Genomic DNA, 17,857 nt, shown 5'->3' on the forward strand with positions numbered 1-17,857 from the left:
AAAGTGGAGCCAGTGCATAAGCGGTTTATACTCTGTAAGTGTACTGGATCCACGTGCTGAAGTTCCTCCACCAGGCCACAGAGGCGGACGAAAGTGTTAGCGATGTCAAGTATGGAAAGTGGCAGTCCACATTGTACACCAAGAAATGGTTTGGGGTATGTACATTTGTTCACATTTTACATAACAAAATGTGATTATCTTGCCAGGGCACTTTCCCAGCGCCATTGTACTAACTGCTGTCCCGCGTACTGGATGTCCAGAGGCAGCTCATCAAGCTATTGGTTCCCTTCGCTGTAGGTCCTCAGTGTTTTGAGACTCAAGATAAGTGCAGTCTCCTACTACGGCAGACACTGTTTCCTGACGAGTGTACAAGTGTTTTCTTTTCTCAGTTAATGGGTTGTGCAGTGTGCAGGCAGCCAGTGTAATTGTGGTAACTTTTTCTGGAGGCAGATTAATGGTAGTAAGAAAAATCATGAAACGACTGGCAAGAATGCCAAAACTGCTTTCGGCTAATCTTCTTCCTCGTGACAGTCTTTAATTGAAAACCTTTTCTTCCGTAGTGATTCCTCCTAAGGGGTATGGCTTCATAATGTTGTAACTCAGAGGAAAAAGCATCATCTGCCAGTACAACCATTAGAGTTGTATTGTTTGTGTTCCCAAGTTTTCTGCCTTCGGGAATGTTCAGAATAGATCGGTCAATGAGACGTGCGCTTGGTTTGCTTTTTGAAAATACTCCAGCATTACCAACACACCCATTAGTTCCTACATCAACATACAAATTTTTAGGTAGCACCCTACTGTGGCAAATATTATGATACTGTTAAAGGATTTATAATTGAAAAAGTGAGATCAATTAGCTTGTGGCCATTTAATATGAATATGCTTTCTGTCCATTGCTTCTATAGTGTTATAACAGTTCCACTTCTCTGCCAAATCCTTTGCAATTTGCTCCCACTCTTTTCTGCTTGTGGGTACCTGTAAATAAGATTTTTGTATGTGCAAGGAAGTATGTAACTAATGGCTTTCATTTCTATTTTATAACATGAAATAGAGACTCAAGAAGAGCCCGTTGCCACATGCAGTGAGCCACAGTTCCAGCATCAAGAGCAGCCTCTCACAAAGAGAAGGTGAGGCACAACCGACAAAATTGTGGAGGCCACCAGATTGTTGAAGGCCATGGCTGATATGGCCAGAATCAGCCCAGCCCCAGCCTCTTCTAGAAGACCAATCGCAACTGAACTGCAAGATATGGAGAATGTGGGTGGTAAAGAATTTGCAACGGGCATTATTCGTGGGTTGCATCAGTATTTGATGGACAGGTGGGATTTGCTGCATGCGACATCTCGAAATCCACATACACAGAAGTGTGTTGGTGCATGTCAGAGTATGGTGCAGTCAGTAAGTGTGCAGACGTTTTCAGACGTGCTAATGGTGACCCTGTGTTGAAAATGGCTCAAAGAACACATATTGATGATGTTATGAGAGGTAGAATACTAGGGCAACTGGAGGCTGGTCAAACATAGCAGGTCGTAGCATGGGCCCTGTGTGTGCCACAGAGTGTGATTTCAAGATTATGGCAACAATTCCAGCAGACAGGAAACGTGTCCAGGCGTTACAGTATGGGACGTCCACAGTGTACAACTTCACAAGAAGACCGATATCTCACCATTAGTGCCCACAGTTGGTCACGGAGTACAGCGGATAGTCTTGCTCAGGACCTCACCGCAGCCACTGGAACAGTTGTCTCCAGACACACAGTTTACAGAATACTCAACAGACATGGTTTATTCGCCTGGTTACCTGCAAGGTGCTTTTCACTGACCCCTGCTCACAGGAGAGACTGTAAAGCCTGGTGTCAAGAACACAGTACATGGAACAGTGGAACATTATAACAGTGGTCCCACGTTACGTTCACAGACGAGCCCAGGTATAGTCTGAACAGCGATTCTCACCGAGTTTTCATCTTGTGTGAACCAGTAACCAGATACCAATCCCTTAATGTCCTTGAAAGGGACCTGTATGGAGGCCATGGTTTGATGGTGTGGGTTGGGATTATGATTGGTGCACATTCACCCCTGCATGTCTTTGACAGAGGAACTGTAACAATTCAGCTGTACTGGGACGTCATTATGCACCAGTATGTCCATCTCTTCAGGGGTGTAGTGGGTCCCTCCTTCCTCTTGATGGATGATAATACAGGGCCCCCCATTGTGGAGTACCACCTTGAAACAGAAGGTATCAAGCGAATGGAGTCACCTGATTGCTCTCCAGACCTAAACCCCATTCATCACATCTGGTATGCTCTCGGTTGACGTATCGCTGCATATCTTCAAACCCCTAGGACACTTCAGGAGCTCGGACGGACAATGGTTTAAGAAAGAGAGGCTATACCCCAGCAGCTGCTCGGCCACCTGATCCAGAGTACGCCAACCTGTTGTGCGGCCTGTGTACGTGTGCACAGTGGTCATATCCCATGTTGATGTTGGGGTACATGCCCAGGAAACAGTGGCGTTTTATAGCTCATGTGTTTTGGGACGGATTTCGCAACTTATCGCCAATACTGTGGACTTACAAGTCTGTGCATGTGTGTTCCCTATCTGCCTATGCTATTAGTGCCAGTTTGCCACATTGTGTGGCACCACATTCTGCCATTAACCTTAATTCATGAGCATGAGTATATATAGGCCTATGTATAATTTTTTTGTAGCTCTCCAGTCTCCTTAATCTTCGTTTGTACTCAGGATGCCTCACATTGTAAAACCCCTCATCAGCTTCATACATTTCTATTAATTTTGTAGTTTTCGGACACAAAATGTAACTGATTTGTTTATAAAATAAAAATAGTTCTTAATGCACATAAAGTGTCTTGAACATTTATTTACCTTCAGACATTGGTCCTTTAGTGCTTTTTAAGTTGCAACACACGTTTCAGGTATTATTTTTGTTAATGTGCACTGTGGTATAGCAGTTCTTAAGTGAGTATTGTGCTTTGTGATATGAGGATACACTTCCCTGAGTGCATACTGAAATGGATGCCCACCCATTCTTAAGTAATTTATGTATGTTAATCAAAATACCCACGAGTGTACTGCCGGCCTACAGTGTCCAATGGGCACAATATTTCGGCGATCATACATGTCGCCATCATCGGGTGAACTGACGAACTGAGCTCCTGTGAACGAGCCAATACAGAGATCCGTACACTATGGCTGCTCGAGGGGAACTGGGTTCTGTCGCGGCTGCGGCTGTTTTAAATACCCTCTGCCCGCAGCACACTCCCTCCGCTGTCCTTCAAGAGTAAATCGAGCAAGCGTATAGTTGTGACGACCACGGCAGACAGAGCCATCACACCATCGTCATCTCAGATGCCGTCACAATCTGTTCCACCACGTGACCATGGCGCGGACGGTGGAGGGAGTGCGCCGCGGGCGGAGGGTATTTAAATCGGCTGCTGCCGCGACCGAACCCAGTTCCCCCTGAGCAGCCATAGCATACGGATCTCTGTACTGGCACGTTCACAGGAGCTTAGTCCGTCAGTTCACCTGATGATGGTGACATGTATGACCGCTGAAATATTGTGCCCATTGGACACTGTAGACCGGCAGTACACTCGTGGATATTTTGATTATCAAATATGCCGGGAGAAACTCAAGAATCACAATTTATGTATGACTTGACGTCCTCCACTACAAGCGAACATAAAAAGTTTTGTTCAATGCTTTTATTGTCTTGTTGTAAAACCCATGGCTTTTGTCACTGGGCTTTCCACACTGTCATTGGAGCCATTTCGAGTTCATGGGACTCCTTATAAATGTCTCTCATACGCACTCCACATTCACTTTACTGACACTGGGACATCAGTTTCTCTTTGCTGGGCACGAGCAACCCGTCATAACAAATTTTCTGTGCCAGTAGTAAATGGCCTTCCTTGTTGTTGGCTTCTTACCGTACTTGGTTCTAAACATCCATTGAACAGCTGTAGCACACTTGCTTTTGTCGAACTCCAACACACAGAAAGCTCGCTCTGCACCTGAATTCGCCATGTTTGCGACTAGCGGTGACTATCAGCAAATTACCAAACTACGCTGCGGCGGTATACATGAAAAAAGAAACTTTCAGGGTTTCTCTTCAAAATGACATACGTACGATATCTGTACAGTGTTTAGTTCTTGTGCAATAAATAACTGAAAGTGTTCCCAAACTTTATGTACACCCTGTATTTGTTTCAGAAAAGCTAACAAACTGCAAGCTTGGCAGATCATGGTAAAGAGACAATGTACTGAATGCAATTCGTGTTCACCCTCTGCTATAAGCAAAGCACGCCGCTGAGATTATTTGCGGGATCATTTAATAGTGACTTTGACTATTCCGAGCAAGTGCAAATCGTGCACGATCTGGCCATTGTCTCCGAACTGTGAATCTGCCAGTCTTGCTTCTGCCAAATACAAGCCTCACAAAAGTGATTGTAGTTTTAAATTACTACAGCTAAAACATTGTACAAACTTCAGGAGCTAATTTCATTCTGAAATCATTCATTCTTTTAGAAGCGTATGAGATGCTCTAGGGAGTATGAGCACCATCTTCTACAGTGACTGCTGCTCCATTGCTCAACAACAGAACAACTAATTTCATTTAACAATTTGACTTTAAATTTCACTGCTTTAGTAAAATACATCATTCTGGTGCCCAATACAAAAAATTTAACTGTCTAACTTACGCTGGATGAGATGCCCTGCTAAACCCGCAGGACAGGACGGATAGTTTAAGTTGTGGAAAGGGGCCAAAATAAACAGCTGTCAGTTACACTCGAACATACAACCTTTTATTTGATCAAGCATTACAAGAGCCAAGAAAAATAAAAAACACACAGCTTTAGTTTTGGAACTTAATTAGCGGCTAAATGTGCCATACAATCTCATATCTTAAGGGCAAGACCAAGAACACTTTAAGCCAATAACTTAAAGCTCAACCAAAATCAGAAATTTAAAAGGCAAAGCCTTATCTTAGAACAGTTCCTTAATAATGTCGAAGGCCCAAAGGCTCTGACACTTTAAGAGCAAACAAATTAAATTAAAATTGGCTGAAGGCCCAACACTTAAGACTCAATAATATTAATTTTAAAAATGCCGAAGGCTTTACGTAAAACAATTCTTAAATTAAGCTTAAAGCCCAAACCATCTGACACCTTAAGGGCAACACAACCTTAATCTAAAAATTGGCTAGAAACCAAACAAGTACAAACAACAAGAACAGGCTGTACACAGAAGGACGCTCAGAAGTTCCGAGGGTCGGCCTGGAATTCAAACACTAACGCTCACTTAGGTGAGACAGGCAGTCGGCCCAACCACTGTAGGTCCGACAACAACCCAACCGGCAGACAGCTACCGGACCCACCAACAAGATAACCTCCACTTCACCTGACCAGCACACAACAGGGAGTTCAATGGAGCAACGTAGAAGGTATTGGTGCCCACAACCAATTATACACTGAGCTGTCAAACTGCACACCATGCTGGACAGTGACAACACGATGAGGAAAATACACTGCCTGAATTTACGTCAACGGCCAGGGCAGGTAACCGGAACGTTAACAGCCACAAGACAGAAGATTCCGCTGGTGCAGTTCAATTCAAATAACCTAGTACAGTTAAACTCCACCGGAGGGTGGCCAAAATTTGCCAATTTGAAAACACACGTTGTTGCTCGCGGGAATATCCCAACAGCTGACAACGAACTCCAAACGACACGACACGAACAGTCATGTCTTACTGGTAGATTAAATCTAAACTCAACTTTCATGCCCAGGATCGGTGAACCACGAACCTCATAGCAATGAGAACACCACCACACACTCCGACACCACATAGAGGCCACCAGCGGGCCCAGCCAAATTACACACCACGGAGATTTCCTCGCTGCTCCACGCCAACTGACCAAATACCCGCACACAGTCCAGCCAGAATCTGTAAGTGCCAGGCCAAAGATAGTCCGAGGTGCAAATACTGATACACATCGCTGCTGCCACCCACAGAAAGAGAGGATAATAGCTTAATCGCAATAACCACGGAAGACTAAACACAGAACAGTAATTAATGTATGGCACATTATTTAAAGTTTATGCAGATCAATTTATTGCCTCGTAATAGTAACATATACAAAGCATTGTTCAAATTGAAGTCATGCAAAGTGGTCACTACGCTGATCAGCCAGAACCCACTTACTATCAATATAAGCCCGTCCAGGTGACAGCAGCGTCACCTGGCGAGGAATGACTGCTGGTCAGACACACGCACGGTGCAAGTAGTATCAGTGAGCGTACTGTCACTGTGTAGAATGGGGAAGGCGCGCGATCTATCCGAGTTTGACAGAGGGCAGACTGTGTTGGCCCGGAGGCTCGACACGAGTATTTGAAGAACTAAAAGATTTGTTGCGTGCTCGAGGAGTTTTATGGTGAGTGTGTTCGACACATAGCAAAACCAAGGTGAAATCACACCTGGGTATCGTGAGGTTGGGAGGCCAACCCTAGATACATACACTACCGGTCATTAAAATTGCTACACCAAGAAGAAATACAGATGACAAACGGGTATTCATTGGACAAATATATTAACTAGAACTGACATGCGATTACATTTTCAAGCAATTTGGGTGCATTGATCCTGAGAAATCAGTACCCAGAACAACCACCTCTGGCCGTAATAACGGCCTTGATACGCCTGGGCATTGAGTCAAACAGAGCTTGGATTGCATGTACAGGTACAGCTACCCAGTTCACCAAGCGTAGTGACTGGCATATTGTGACGAGCCAGTTGCTCGGCCGCCATTGACCAGACGTTTTCAATTCATGAGAGATCTGGAGAATGTGCTAGCCAGGGCAGCAGTCGTACATTTCCTGTATCCAGAAAGGCCCGTACAGGACCTGCAACATGCGGTCGTGCATTATCCTGCTGAAATATAGGGTTTCACAGGGATCGAATGAAGGGTAGAGCCACATGTTGTAACACATCTGAAATGTAACGTCCACTGTTCAAAGTGCCGTCAATGTGAGAAGAGGACACAGAGACGTGTAACCAGTTGCACCCCATACCATTACGCTGGCTGATACACCAGTATGGCGATAACTTCCAATGTGCGTTCATCACAATGTCGCCAAACATTATGATGCTGTAAACAGAACCTGGATTCATATGAAAAAAATGACGTTTTGCCATTCACGCACCTAGGTCCGTTGTTGAGTACACCATCGCAGACGCTCCTGTCTGTGATGCAGCATCCAGAGTAACCACAGCCGTGATCTCCGAGCTGATAGTCCATGCTGCTGCAAATGTCGTCAAACTGTTCGCGCAGATCGTTGTTGTCTTCCAAACGTCCCCATCTGTTGACTCAGGGATCGAGACGTATCTGCATGATCCGTTACAGCCGTGCGGATAAGATGACTATCATCTTGCCTGCTAGTGATATGAGGCCATTGGGATCCATCACGGAATTCCGTATTAGCCTCGTGAACCCACTGATTCCATATTCTGCTAACAGTCATTGGATCTCGACTAATGCGAGCAGCAATGTCGCGATACGATAAACCGCAATCGCGATAGGCTACAATTTGACCTTTATCAACGTCGGAAACGTGATGGTACGCATTTCTCCTCCTTACATGAGGCATCGCAACAATGTTTCACCAGGCAATGCCGGTCAACTGCTATTTGTGTATGAGAAATCGGTTGGGAACTTTACTCATGTCAGCACGTTGTAGGTGTCACCACCATAGGCAACCTTGTGTGAATGCTCTGTAAAGCGAATCATTTGCATATCACAGCTTCTTCTTCCTGTCGATTAAATTTCGTGTCTGTAGCACGTCATCTTCGTGGTGTAGCAATTTTAATGGCCAGCAGTCAATGTCGGACTCGTAGACTGGGCAAACTGGTAAAACAGGGCATGCAGTGAACTGACACCACACTTTAATGCTGGACAGACTACAAGTGTGTCTAAACAAACTGTGCACCAAGTACTTCTAATGATGGGCCTCCGCAGCTGACAATCCGTGCACATGCTAATGTTAACACCACAACATCGGCAACTACGACTCAGATGGATACATGACTGTAGCGCTGGACGTTGGCGCAGTGGCAGAGCGTTGCTTAGTCTGACGACTCCCAGTATCGTCTTCATTGTGCCGATGGAAAGGCACAAATCTGTTATCTTTCGGGGAATCAGGTCCATGACACCGTACTGCGGGAGTCAACTCCACGACACCTGTACTGTGGGATGGAGATAAGCTGGCAGCGGTTCCATTAGGCCGTTGGGAATATTCCTGTGTGCATCCTCGGGCCCAGTGGAGATCGTGCAGGGCACCGTAATGGCTGAGCAGTATCGTATACACTGATTGCGGACCGTGTACACCCCTTTGTGACGATTATCTTTCCTGACAGCAATGGCATATTTCAGCAAGAGAAATCACCATGCCACAAGGCCACGTAGTGATCCGAGGAACACAGTGGCAAGTTCCAATTGGTGCACTGCCCCCCCCCCCCCCCCATCTCGGCAAATCTGAACCCGATCGAAAACATTTTGATTGTGACTGAATGTGGTGTCAGAGCTCATCGCCTCACCATACCCAGAATTATGAGGCTTGTGTGTGCAAATGTGGTTTCACCTCCCTCCAACGACCTAGCAAGTTCTCATTACTTCCGTGCTGTAACACGTCACCATTTTTATCTGTGCCATAGGAGGACATACCAGATATTAGCTGGGTGGTCATAACATTCTGCCTTATCAGTGTATAAGGCACCGCATTGACAAGGTGGAATTAGCTTTTTTTCAGTTAATAAATAATGTTGAAATTCATTTGTAATGATAGGACAACATTCCGATAATGAATCCTCAGAATCTGATGCCGCGATTGTAAGTGACTTATTTTGGAAGTGAGGTCGAGCAAGTACGTAACTCACTCACGTACGACTAAATCAAACGGAAATGCTCCACTATACAACTAGCACATTTCAAATGATCTAGGACTTTGTAGCCCTTGTGCTGGATGTAGCTATGATTCTGCAGCAGCAGCACGCACTTTGACAGCTGTAATTCTAGAAAATAATCTTCTGAAGCACTGGCATTTCCAGGTATATATACCCAAGAAGAAATTCTCACATCCAGTAATTTTCATTCACAGTTTTAAAGGGATATTGCCTAAACTATGGAACAAAAGACGAAAACTTCAATTCACAGCCTCATACAGTCAAGGTGAATCTGCATTGTGCCCTGTGACTACATCAGAATCTTGTTACACATTTGAACATTTCTAACAATATTGGTCACTTCATATTCAGACTCAATTGAGGAGAGAAGTGTTTAAGGGGGAGACATATGCGAAGTTGCAATACTTTGAAGGAAACCTTAAAAAACTAAAGTTTTCAAGGCAATGTAAATAAATTTGGCATAGTTTTTAATGAACATTATGTGGATACACACACATCTTTTCATGCATGTATAAGTTATATGTTTTGAATTATAAACAATCGAAACTTTTTCAACAAGGTTCTTGCAAATGTTTCTTTTTAGAAAAATCCGTCAGAATGAAATGAATGTATTTACGTATCAAGTTTAATATAGCATTACTGCAAATATATGTAAACAAAATATTGATACCTTTTTTCCCTAGATTTTTACAGCTCGCCAAACTTGTGTGGGTGAAAAAATTTAGATCTTTTCTCTTACATATATGCCTTAATATTGCAGTAAATGAAAATTCCTTTCACAAAATGTTTCATTATAATATTGACTAACTGCATGCCAAATTTAAATACTATAATCAGAAAAAGATACACACAGTTGCCAAATGTAACTTACGGGAAACCTGAATCAAAGATTTGACAGTGTTTTATGTTAGGACTTACCTGTGTGGACTATCCTTTTCATCTTCAAGCAGACTTTTCTTTGCTTGTTTTCTTAGGTCAACATGATATTTTGTATTGAGCAACAGCACCAGCTGCAACAATTCTCCAATTATCGGTTTCCTTCAATATTGTCAGTGTGAAAGCTCCTGGGTCAAATCCTAGCGTCTGTAGACCCTGTAGTCTCCCAAGATTATCACAGTTAAAAACTAAACAAGCATCCTGCACTGCAACTTCATCAGCAGCTGTGGAAAAAGATGTTGACTTTTGGCATGGTTTTCCTATCAGAGTGTTGTGACTTTCATTAGGATTTCGAATTTTTCCATGCACACTCTTTTGTAGAAGTTCTGGATGTGCTATACACCAAAATATTCCACACATTTTGACTGCATATAACGAAGAAATAAAGGCAGGAATGAATGAGGAAAAAGCGAAATCAACAAAGGGATGCGGTCCCATACAAGTTGTTGTTAGTTGTTATTCTTATCAAGTGCCACTGGAATGTAATATTTAGGAATTGAAATTTCAATGACATGTAGTAAATGAAGACACAATAATTTTTTTTTGCAATTTTGGTCACTTTCGCATACATTCCCCTGTAATGCTAAGGTTTATAATATGAAAACAGGCAGTCTAAAGAAATAATTCAAAGATATTTAAGGGGAAACAACCTATGGCGATAACACCATAGATCATAAAGACGTAATTTCAATATTTAAAAGTAAATTGTTGGTTATCAATCGAGAAATTCTCATCCGTGCACCTGAAGACACTGCGGAAAATTTTCTATCTGTCGTAGACTGTCCTGATTTAATTCAAGAAGACACAAAACATCTGAACGGCTATGGTGGTGGGGATATACAGCGTTCTGCAAGTCGAGGCAACAATGGACAAAATCACGCTGTAAGCAGCAGTGGTGCTACACCTCGTGCAGACCACAGCAATGGCAACACGCAAATTTGTCACCAAAACAATTCTGGTTTTTTATTCTGGCTTTGTATCACAAAGCAGATGAGGTTAAGGAATTCTGCTACCTGAAAAAAGGAACACATGGTAAACACTATAGCCTCTGTGATACCAGAGGGAGCTATACTATCTACCTATATCCGAATCCCGCTCCAGTTATTGCCGGGTCTGGGTGCTGACGAGTCCTCTGCATTTGGCTCGGTCCTCCCACCACTTTTCTTCCTCCACTTGCTGCCAGGTCACTCCTCTCCTTTTTACAGATATTCTCACTCCCATTTTTAGTTCTTCCATAATTTTGGGGAGAGTCTGCCCATGCACACTCTTAACATGCCCATACAATCTTAATGTCTGTTTTCTTTTTTTCCTCTCATACTTTGTTTAAGGTCCTTTCTAATCTCTACATTCCTTACTCTGTCCATTTTTGTTTTTCCCTTAACTGCTCTGAGAAATTTCATTTCCCCTGCTTGCAGTCTGCTCCGGTCCCTTTCTGCCATTGTCCATGTTTCTACACCATAGGTGACAATAGGGAAGTAATAATTCTTATAAATAAGGAGTTTTGCTTTTTATGAAAATTCCTTATTCCAAACCAGGTGTTTTGTTGTGTGGTAGAAATTGCCTTCCTTCTGTAACCTCCTATTAATTTCATTAGTTATTCTTCCATCCCTAGATATTTCACTCCCTAATTAAGTGAAACTTTCTACCACTTTGAGGGGTTCTCCATTCAAGGTAATATTCCCGATGATCCCTTTGTCTCTTCCAAATACCATTACTTCACTCTTATCGTTATTTATTTTTAATCCATACCTTTTCATTACTTCCTTCCACGCATCAAGGAGTAACTGTACAGCTACCTCTTTATCACCGTATTACCATATCATCGGCAAAAATCATCTTTTTGTCTTTTTCTTTTACTATATCTTTAACTGCCCTATTCATTCCCTCCATCACAACATTAAAAAGTGCAGGAGACAGAATACTTCTTTGCTTAAATCCTTGTCTTATTTCGTAGTATTCAGAGTTCCCAAATGGCGTTTTAATTCTACAATTGTGTTCTCTGTACATTGTCTTTATTACATTAATGTATCCATCTTCTATATCTATCTTCTGCATTTCTTCCCAGTGTCTTTCCCTGTTAACTGAGTCATATGCCTTTTCTACGTCTATAAAAACTATTATCACCCTTTTGTTATACTCCCAACTTTTTTCCGTATACTATAAGAGGTAAAAAATTTCAGGGAAGACAGAGGTGGAAATGTGTACAACAAATAACTGAGGACATACAGTGCAAGTGTTACTCTGACATGAAGAGGTTAGTACAGGAGAGGAATACTTGAAGAGGAGAGAAACCGGTCAGAGGACCAATGGCACACGCACACACATGCATCCAATTAAACTTACTTGATAGTTGAAACTTTGTGTGTTGTAGTTGGTTTCCTCCAATCAGAGCACTCAACATCACGTCCAAATCATTATTCACTGTTGTCAGATTGCCACAACAATTAGTTCACTTCCAATTCCTTGTCTGGCCCTCTTTCTTGATGTGTTTGGATCCTAAACCCTGCGTCTGGTCTTTATATTTTGTGTTTCATCATAGACAATAAGCACCACAAAAACACACACACACACACACACACACACACACACACACACACACACACACACAATGCTAATGAAAATACACAAATACTACTGGTTCTGTTCCATTAAGTTTCAGGTGTGCAGCTGCAAGAAATCTCATTCTTCTTCTAATATTTCGGCTGTATAACGTTCAGCCACCTTCAGAGTGAGCCGCAAGACTGCCACTCCAGTGCTCGCTACGTCCCTTTATACTGTTGTACCGCGGGAAAGGGCATACGGCCACAGATGCAAATGCGCGAGAGACGTTGGTTGGCGGCAGAGACGTGCATAATGCGGGAGTTATATCTATGATTCCGCAGTTGATCTTTGTTGGCATGTCGATATATCATCATGAGCTGCACTGCGACGACGTCTTTGCAAGTTTATTACAGTAAGTGCCGGATTCCATGATTTATCGAGATTAAAACCACTATCTCTATCAATTAAGTTCATCGTCAAGCGAATTTCAATTGCCTCCTTTACTATCGAGTCCCAAAAGGATGATGTAGTTGCCAAAATTTCGAAGTTGTCATACAACATACTGTGACCATTATCAATACAGTGCTCTGCCACTGCACACTTGTTAGTTTGGAAAAGTCGTGTGTACCTCTGGTGTTCTGTACATCTTTCTTGGACAGTACGAGTTGTTTGTCCAATGTAAGAAAGGCCACATTCACATGGAATTTTGTAAGCTCCAGATTTTCGGAGCAGCAAATCATCTTTGATGGAGCCCACGAGTGCAGCTGTCTTAGGTGGAGGATGAAAAATCACTTTTACTTTGTGTCTGCCAAGAATGCGTCCTATTTTTGATGCGATGCTACCCACATATGGCAGGAAGGCCATCAATTTAAAGGCTTCTTCATCTTCTTCTGCTTTCTTTGTGGCCTCTTTTGGTTTCAGTTTCAGTGCCCTCTATATTTGTTGTGGAGAGTACCCATTGTCTTCAAACACTCTTTGTAAGTAGGAAAGTTCATCTTGCAGACTGCTTTCATCAGAAATAATATGCACTCTGTGAGTCAAAGTTCGGAGAACACTCATTGTCTGGGCAGGATGGTGGCAGCTATTTGGACGTAAATACAGATCGGTGTGCGTCGGCTTCCTATACACTTCACGTCCCAAAGTGCCATCCTCTCTGCGCCGAACCAAAACAACCAAGAATGCAAGGCATCCCTCCTTTTCAATTTCCATTGTGAACTTTATTTGATCGTGGAGGGAGTTCAAATGTCTTAAGAAGTCTTGCAAGTTGTCTTCACCATGGGGCCAACTACAAAGGTGTCATCAACATACCTCCAGAATACCATGGGTTTCAAGTCAGCAGATTCAAGCGCCTTCTCCTCGAAGTCCTCCATAAATAAATTGGCCACCAGAGGCGATAAGGGTTCTATTACCATGGCGAATCCGTCCATCTGTTCAAAAAATTCGTTGTTAAATAAGAAATATGTGGAGGTGAGAACATGTTTAAATAAAGCTGAAATCTCTTTCTCAAAACTTCTTTCAATAAGCTGTAGAGATTCTGGAAGGGGAACCTTTGTAAATAATGCCACCACATCAAAACTAACTAATGTATCAGACGGGTTCATTTTCAATGATTTCAGTTTACTAATGAAGTCAGCCGAGTTTCTTGTGTGGTGAGTACATTTTCCCACAAGAGGCCTTAACAATGATACCAGATGTTTGGCAACGCCATAGGTCGGAGAGCCAATGTTACACACTATGAGGCATAGAGGAACATCTTTCTTGTCCTCAACAATGATGCCAGATGTTTGGCAACGTCTTAGGTCGGAGAGCCTATGTTACTCACTATGAGGCGTAGAGGAACATCTGTCTTGTGGAATTTTGGTAGGCCATAAAGTCGACGAACTTAATTAATAGAGATACTGGTTGTAATCTTGATAAATCATGGAATCCGGCACTTACTGTAATAAACTCGCAAAGACGTCCTCACAGTGCAGCTCACAATGATATATCGATATGCCAAGAAAGATCAACTGCGGAGTCATAGATACAACTCCCGCATTATGCACGTGTCTGCCACCGACCAAGGTCTCTGGCGCATTTGCATCTGTGGCCGCATGTGCAGTATAACAGTATAAAGGGACGAAGCGAGCACTGGAGCGGGAGTCTTGCGGCTCACTCTGAAGACGGCTGAACGTTATGCAGCCGAAATATTAGAAGAGGAAGGAGATTTCTTGCGGCTGCACACCCGAAACTTAATGGAACAGTCTTTGCGCTGCCAAAACCTGAAGATTCACTACTGGTTCTTTCCACACACAACGTGATTCAGCATTACATATAGTGTTGTTATAATCACAAACATTGGCTTACTTTGGATAAGCTTCGCATGGTATTATGTGAAGCAGAGTTTTTTGAAGACTGCAATTAATCAGTGCAACTGTGTCACCAGTCATAAATACAAAAACTTTCTGTAGTGTAATGGTGTAGCGGAATGGTTAATGTATAAGCCTAACATGTGGAAGGTTTTAGGTTCAATTCTCATCAAATGCCACAAATTTTTTTATCTTTCTAAAACTAATCAATAGATTTTGATTATTATTTTTATTCAGTTGATTGGTTTAAATGTATTTTTTTTATTTCTAATACCTTAGTGTTTCATTTTCATCATCATATTGACTTTTTTTATTTGCGCTTCTTTCTCTTATTATTATTCTTTTTCCTTTTGGAATCTGCTTGTGTTACCTATAATCTGCAACCAAGCACCAGTTCATCGTTTGGTAACGTGGCAGTCCATGTAGCCACTGTGAAGATAGTGTGAGGTAACCAGTGACATCAAGAAATTACAGTCTGCTTTTACTGCTGAAGTTGAAATTCTCTTCCGGAACATGACAATGCAAACAAACACAAGAAATTTTTCTGTCTTGAGTTTGCACAGAGAGGTTAGCAATAAATATCAGGAACAGAGTTCTACTGCAGATTCTTGATCTCAGATGCACTGCACGTCACAAGATTGTAGTTAGTTTAGGACGAAAACTTCATGTCAGGGCTACAAAATGCGTAGCCTGCCACAGCTTAGTCATTGGTCACTTAAAATCAGTTGTTGAGGTGGCCACTGGAGACCAAACTGGGCCAAAAATGCTAACCGCTAGACCGTGTGATCCATTTGTGTTTGCTGCTGTAATATTGGCTTTCATTGGTGTGACATTAGGACACTTGGAAAGCTGTGTATTCCGCCAAAAATGTGTGTGATGATTACCAGAAGAGAGATACTTGACAGATGAGGCAACCAATAACATAATAAAGAGTCAGGCAGCACAGATTCTAACGAGTCAGCATTATCAACTGACACAAACAGCAGATGATGAATCAACACGTACGCCTCGTTTCTGTTCTTGTTTTAAATGGACACCTCATTCAGTGGAACAAAAAGGTGTGTAGTGTGTAACAGACTCCACTTGTAAAGAGTACTAAAGTGCACATTATTATTACCTTCTCTCCTAATTTCTTTGGTAGGAAAACACTAGTGCTGCCATCCTGGCAAGGCAACAAGTTCACTTTCCCAATAAAACAATGTTAATCAAAACCAAATCTATAATCTATAGAAACAAACCAAGGGTAGCAATGGGGCCAGTGTGGCCAGGCCTCTGAGTTCGACCCCTCCCCCCCCCCCCCCACTTGGCCCCCAAGCACCCACCCTGGCAAAAAAAGCCCACTCACACGTGGACAAGTGCAAGTAGGCCTCGAGTTCTGATGATTCCACACTGACTTAATTACGTGTATGGACAGCTCATATATATTTTATTTATTGTATTTTACACGTCTAGTTCCGTAGGGCCAAATTGAGGAGCAAATCTCCAAGGTCACGGAAAGTGTCAGTACATAAAATTACAACATAAAAGTAATAAAAAATAAAATAAAATGAACCCAAAACAAGACAAGTCATAAGTTTATGTAAATGCAATCAACAATATAACACAGGAATCAGCTTAATTTTTAAAGGTACTTCTCAGCAGAATAGAAGGAGCGACCAATGAGGATATCTTCAGTTTCGATTTGAAAGCGCATGGATTACTGCTAAAATTTTTGAATTTCAGTGGTAGTTTATTGAAAATTTATGCAACTTGGATTTCTGCCTAGTACTAACTGAGTTAAAGCTGCTAATTTGTGGGAATAAGCTTACACTGTTAACTAGAAATGACTGTAAAGAATATATGTATTGAGAGGCCAATGTCAGAATACCGAGACTAATGAAGAGGGGACAACAAGATGTTCGCTTACTTACGCCACTTATTGCCATACCATACATCCCTGAGCCAAAAATATCCTTTGAGAATGGGAAGAGTTACCCCAAAATATAATACCGTACATCATAAGTGAATGAAAATAAGCAAGGTAGACTACTTTCTGTGTCAAACTATTACTTACTTCAAATACTGTTTGAATAGTAAAAATCGCAGCATTACATCTTTGAACAAGATCCTGAATATGAGCTTTCCACGAGAGTTTACTATGTATCTGAACACCTAGAATTCAAACTGTTTGGTTTCACTAATCATATGCCTATTCTGTGAAATTAAGTCATTTTTTGTTTAATTGTGTGTTAAAAACTATAAAACCTGAGTCTTAATGTGATTTAGCGTTAGTTTATTTTCTACAAGCCATGTTTCTGTTCTTCTTCTAAATGGACACTTCACTGAGTGGAACAAAAAGGTGTGCAGTGTGTAACAGACTCCACTTGTAAAGAGTACTGGAGTGTACAGTATTCTTACCTTCCCTCCTAACTGCATTATTTGAAACAGTGGCAATGTTGCACACAACATCCTTTACTACCAAGCTAGTGTCACCAGCAAACAGAAATATTTTAGACTCACCTGTAATACTAGAGGGGATATCATTTATATAAATAAGGAACAGGAGTGGCCCCAGCACTGATCCCTGGGGCAAACCCTATTTAACTGTGCCCCGCCTGGTGCCTACAACACAGCCATTCTCAACAATTTGGATAATGACCTTTTGCTGTCTGTTGCTATAGTAAGAGGTGAACCAGTTGTGAGCTATTCCCCATATTCCATATTCGTCCAGCTTCTGCAGCAATATTTTGTGATAAACAAAATCAAACTTCTTAGACAAATCAAAAAACATGTCTAGCATTCAAAGCCTTTTGTTTAATTCATCCAGTTCCTCACAGAGAAAAGTAAATATACCATTTTCACTTGTTAAACCACTTCTAAAACCAAACTGTACATTTGGTAGCAAATTATGTGAAATAAAATGATCAATTATCCTTACATACAAAGCCTTTTCAATAATGTTAACAAACACTGATGGCATAGAAACAGGTCTAAAATTTTCTACTTAATCTCACCCTCCATTTATAGGTTTTAATGAGTGAGTTTCCAAGTATCAAAATCTCTATCTCAAAATCCAGA

Source organism: Schistocerca gregaria, chromosome 10, assembly GCF_023897955.1.
Source record: "Schistocerca gregaria isolate iqSchGreg1 chromosome 10, iqSchGreg1.2, whole genome shotgun sequence".
Lineage (NCBI taxonomy): Eukaryota > Metazoa > Arthropoda > Insecta > Orthoptera > Acrididae > Schistocerca > Schistocerca gregaria.